Consider the following 6209-nt stretch of genomic DNA (forward strand, 5'->3'; position numbering starts at 1 on the left):
GACGAATAGGCACGTGGGGGCGGGCGAGCCGTGAACCTGCAAGAAGGTGCTGGCAGCCTATTTAAAGGATCGCCAGCACCCAAAATAGCTCTCAGAGTTGGCCTGTCATTACTGTCCAGTTATGTGCATAATTAAAAACCTTTGAGCACCAATCAGCACTGCAAACCACCCTCTAGCCACTCAGACCATCTCTTCAGTGGAATAGCAGCACCCTATTTTCAGCCTGGGACCACCCTCCAGCCCATTAAAACCAGCTCTCATATGTCAGTCACCAAAAGGCATCTCACTGGACCCACAGCATCTCACTGGAAGACACTGAAGCACATGTAACTCATTTGTGGCCATGGCAGATGCAAGAACCCTGGTGGCTCCATAGTTCAGCGACGACTCCCTGCAAATCCTCCCATGTCTTCTTCCAGGCTGCTGGGGCAAGGCGGGAGATCCTCTTTCCTCGAGACCAAAGCAGAAGACCCTCCCCAGTAAACCAGGCATGCCTAGATGGAGGTTGCAGAGGAGGCAATCAACCATGGGGTCGTCCAGAGAACCTGGATCAAGTGCCGCAAGCGGATCGACGACCTTCTCTGATCTGTCAGGGTGGGTGAAAAATCTCAGTCTCCCTTGCGTTGGAAGCAAATGGCTGGACATGCGGGTGCAGGTGTTGAGATGTGGGAACCCACCAGATGGAAGGGCTGCAACAATGTCAGGGGTTGCATGCTTGGCACAAGGGTGCAACTGAGTGTCTGGCAATACTTGCTTGACACTGGCTCCAGAGGCTGCAGCAAGCGCGTGGAGCGGGTACTGTCTAGTCGAGAATTGAAATGATTCTGATGTGTTTCCACAGAGGAGGGCCCAGAATGCCAAAGGGGCATGGACCGGAGGTGGCATCCCCACTAGTCATCTTGATGCCAGTGGAGGAACAGGCATGGAAGCTGGCTGGCAACCAGGGAGGCTGATCCATCGCGGAAGGTGAGGCTGGATCACCTATTGAGGAGGGCAAGTCCTTCAGGTACCTGGCATGGGAGGGAGAAACAGGTGAGTAGGAGGGATGATTGCACATTCCAAGTTACAGACATGTGGCCAAGCTGCAGCCTACTCTGTGTGCTTCCGTCTGGAATGTTGCGTTGGTCTGATCTTTCGGTTTTCTCCTGCAGATGAATTCCAACAGCCAGGCAACATCTCCGGGGGACATCCAACCACATCTGAGGAGGAGGAGAGAACCTCAAGGGGTGCAGCGTCACATCCTTGCCCCACACCCTCCAGCAGCTTAGATACTATCATCTCGGTGGGTAAATGGTTGAGATTCGAGGTCACAACCTGGTACCAGAACTGCACACGTGCCAGAACAGCTGTCAGAGGCTGTGATAGCCGAGGCCTCTGACATTCAGAGGAGTGTGACAGGCCAGGCCTTTGCTGAGCCACAAGCTGATGAAACTTTGGAGTCGTCCATAAGGCAGCAGATGCTGGAAGTGCGGTGTGACGTGTATGGAGATCTGCCAGGGATTCCAGAGGGTATGCACACCATGGCACGGACAGAGGAGTCGTCCATCCAGTCCACGACTACTGCCTTTTCTCTCTCGTCTGTGGTCATGGCCTCCTCCATCGAGAGACTGGCGACTCTCCAGGAGAGCCACATCCAGCAGGCCAGTCAGTGGATGCCAGAGATACATGCAGACGTGCATGCCACTGCCTTGTGGCTGAGCGCAAGGGATCAGTGCCAAGGGGAGAGGGGACGAGGCATCTGGAGTCTCCACCAGATTCTCGTCCTTCTCAGGTAAGCAGGGAGGTCCAAGTGTACCTCACGTAGGTGAAGGCTCAACAGCAGTCTGCATTTGGGGGCTCCTGACGTGGACAGTGGCTACTTAGCCCCCCTGCCAGTGACACCAGCAACTCAAGTTTCCACTGTGACAGAAAGGGATCCTGCAACTGTTCAGCAGCCCCTCAGTATGCTGGGCACCCCTCACACACCACCCCATGGCCACAGGCATCACAAGCTGCATCTGCAGGTGGCTAGCAGGTCGCTGTTGTCCTTGGGTGCCATTCCACTCTCCATCCTTCTCCGGCTCTCCTCCTCACTGGAGGAGCCTCCTCTGGAATAGACAATGCCACCTGCCCTCTGAATATATAATGGGGGCACCTTGCCAGTGCCTGCTGAGAGGACACGCAATCTCAACCCCCTCTTAGATATCTCTTCCAAGATGGCCCTGGCAGGAGGACCACTTGCTTGAGGGGGCATAAGTCAGCCAACAAATTTCTGCCATTCTCCTTTCCATTCTCATTCATCACACTATGCAAAAGCAAAAGAGGAGACTGCAACAACTACAGGGGCATTTCACTCCTTAGCGTCACACAGAGAAGGCCTTTGCTAGGGTCATACATAAAAGACACCATTTACTTGCAGACCAAGTGTACCCGGAAGTGCAGTACGGTTTCTGTGCCGGCAGATCTACTGTGGATATGATCTTCTCCATATGCCAGCTACAAGTGAAGTGAACAGGATATACCCCTTTACCTTACTTTTGTAGATCTCACTAAGGCATTCGACACTGAGTGAAGAATGGAGTGAAACAGGGTTGTGTCCTAGCCCCCAGTGTTTGGTATCTTCTCCATGCTCCTGACCTTCACCTTCCCTGCAGATATGGAAGGAGTCTACCTGCACACGAGGTCAGGGGGCAAGCTCTACCATCTATCAAGGCTGAAATCAAAGACAAAAGCACATGTCCCGATCAGAGAACTCCTCTACGCTGATGATGCTGTGCTAGTTGCTCACATGGAAACTCAACTACAAAGACTCATGGACTGTCTCTCCTGTGGCTGTAACTTACTCTCCTTGACTGGAAGCATCAAGAAAACATGGGACAAGGTGTTCCATCTCTGCCCCTGATCACACTAAATAACACCCCACTGGAAGTGGTTAGCAAATTCTGCAGCTACAACCTTTGGCTGACTTGCAAAACACTCATGGAATAATACCAAGCTGACCCTTAGGACCAAGCTGATAGTTTATAAGTCCTGTGTTCTCGGCCCCTTGCCGTATGGCTATGAAACATGGGAGACTTACAGCTACCAGGAAAAGCAGCTCAATAATTTCCATCTTCACTGTCTGCGGCATATTATGGGTATATCCTAGCAGGACAAAAATCACAAATGCAGCAGTCCTCTCAAAGGTAGAGCGCCCAAGTCTGTTGGCACTAATCAAACAGAGGCAGCTTCGGTGAATTGGACACATCTGCAGGATGGAAGACGGCCGCGTACACAAGGACCTTCTGTACAGTGAGTTAGCCAGGGCCAGACGACCAACGGGGTACACAAAGCTCCATTTCAAGGATGCTTGCAAGCATAACACGGAGGCCCTAAATGTCGACTTGGGAGTCACTAGTTGGCGAAAAGAGGGAAATGGCGCCACATCCTGTGGACTGGTGTGCACTAAAGGCTGGATACCTGACCTGAACCCGATGACATGCGTCAGATTCGGGTCGGGTCAGGTCGCACTTCCGGGTCCGGCTTTTGGGCTCGGGTTGGGTCGGACATGTTCTATCACAACCTCAGGTAAGTGGCTCCAATGTTAATACACTTTTTGGACTTGAAAGTTGGTTTAGTTACAGTTTTTTTAAGCTTGTGCAGATAAGCAACAAAGTGAAAAACAGAAGGTAGATTAACTGATGGTTGGGTCGGGAAAAAATGGAAGGACTCGGGCTGGGTTGGGCTCGGGGTTGGATGTGATTCTGCTGGGCTCGGGTCGGGTTTCATTTGCACACCCGAGCCGGCCTTTAGTGTGCACTCCTGTCACGACCAGTTGCTACAGCAGCTTGGTAACAGGTGCCAACATCAAAAACAATAACTCTGTGTCACTTGGCAGTGTCACATGCAGGACTCGTGGCAGAAGCTGCCTGTCAAGGATTGGCCTTCACAGCCATCAACAAAGGTGCACAAAGAGAAGACACCCCACCCAAATGGATTGTTTGCTGCGTGTCCATCATCTTTCATAGATGGAAGGATGCCAAACCACTCATTTAATTTGAAGGCTCAACTTCACTAGCCCGAGTCTTCCAGGCCCCAGCATCTGCTGCCCCTGTTGCACTTAAAGCTGTTGAGAGCCCAGTACAGCCCATGCACATACCACAAAATGCTGTGGAGCTCGTAAAATGCACGTCAATTGGATTTCCAAATACCTTAATTGACCTTTATCAGCGAGCAAGTGAGTCCCCCATTTTGCTTGCCATCCACTGCATATAAAATGGCGTTCAAGCATGATGGTGTTAGGCTGACATTATCGTGGCCCATTTTTCATCTATCCCTCCTCCAATGTCTGTATTTCAAAGGCAAAGTTCCTGTCAAAGTTTCCTCCTGGCTAGCGTCAAACTTCATGAATGTTGTTAAAGCTGTGGCTATCCAAATAGTTGGTGAATATTCCAACACACTCCTGACCTAGAGGGATTTTGGGGAGTCAGGAGGTGAACCACTTGCTGCAAAATACCCAGCCTCTGACCTACTTTAGTAATCATGGCATTTAGTGTGATAAACATTTAAATGTTCTTGGTTTCTCTTTAATAATTCTTTCCATTGCCTAACAGAGAAGATTATTCATACCATCTAATCAGTGCAACAATAATTCCTCTCCGAGTTCATTAGAATCAAGAAATAAAAGGGAAACCTATTAAAATAGTCTGTTCTGGGACCAACCCAACAAGCTGATCTGTACTCTCACCACAGATGTTGACTGATGCAACCTGGCTTGTTGGGCTGGATCTTGTTCTCCTCCCAACAAAGGGACTCGTGGTGCGCAGGAGGGATGCGGAGAATCGTAGCGGCAGCAGCTGCCACAGAACCAGACGCCGGGATTCCCAGTTCCGATTCTCCCTGGGCAGGATGGGCCGACGATGGCCTTCCCGCCCAGAGGCCAAATAAGGGCCTCTTCCCGCTGCCGCTGGGATCTTACCAGCAGTGGAGGGGACCTCCACCGTGCGGAAAGGATGCCTTGGAAAATGAGGAGCCCGCACTGTGGGTTTGTGGGTGGGTGGTGGGTCCCTCCTTTGTGGACAATTTGTGGAACAGATGTACCCCCTGGGATGCCCCTTCCCCTGGACCGAACACTCAATTCCCACATCACCCTCAATGGGGACTTCTGTCCTGGCCCCAGTGACCCCATCTCACCTATCTCTTCTCTGGGGTTCCAGCGCTGGGCCTGTGTCCAAGGCCTCTGCAGTACCAGCAGTGGCCACTGCTCCCGGTGGTGCTGCTGATATTGCTGAGCTGCTGACCCTTTGATTGGCTGGCAGCTATTGGGGGTGGGTCCCCATACCTATGAAGTCTTTAAAGGGTTGGGGATCTCGCCTCCTTAAACTTTCACCTTAAAAGACCAGAGGATCATTCCGGGTGGGGGAGGATGCGGCTGAAGAAAAAATGCAGAGGTGGGGTGTTTTTGGTCTGGCATTGGGAGCCCCGCCTCCTGAAAGATCCAGCCCATTTGAATTTTCTGTTCTTGTTTCAGATTTCCAGCATTTGAAGGTTTTTACTTTATGACCTAAGCTTCCCAACCATAATACCAACAGTAACGTATTCATTACAAACATGACATTACAGTTAGTAAACCTTGGCCATGATGTTTACATGCTAGTCCATCTTCTATGGAAATTCAGGTGCCTTACTCACTTGGAACGAGAGACTGAAACCTCAAACTGGTCTCCCCATCTTAATTTTTTGCTCAAAAAAATGGAGATTATTTTTTTTCCCATTGGATGGTTGGCTGTGGGAAAAAGCTACCAAGAGTTTGGGGGCTACATTTGGGTTGAAAGTTGAAGGGATAATACAGCCCTTAACAACTCCCTTCGCATCCCATTCTCTAATCGCCCTTCTCACTATCTTCTCCCCTTCCTATCATTCCCTCACTCAACACCATCCCTACCTCAACCTCTGAACTACCCACTAAACCGACAATCTTCCTCTTCTCCATGAATTTATCCTCACCCAATCCTCCATCTACTTTCTGCCATTCCCACTTTTTTTTGCTCAAGGATAGGCTTGAGGAGCCCAGATTACCACTCACCCTTAACCTGTTCTGTTCTCTTCTCCCCTCCCTCAGAGACTTAGTTTGCGTTAATATTCAACATTCCTTTATAAATTAGAATGAGGGAAGAAATTGTTTATTGGTCTCACTGTAAACAATTAGCAATTACCTTTCTTAATTGTCACTAAAATACAGATGAGGGTTA

The sequence above is a fragment of the Heterodontus francisci genome, chromosome 25 (assembly GCF_036365525.1).
Source record: "Heterodontus francisci isolate sHetFra1 chromosome 25, sHetFra1.hap1, whole genome shotgun sequence".
NCBI lineage: Eukaryota > Metazoa > Chordata > Chondrichthyes > Heterodontiformes > Heterodontidae > Heterodontus > Heterodontus francisci.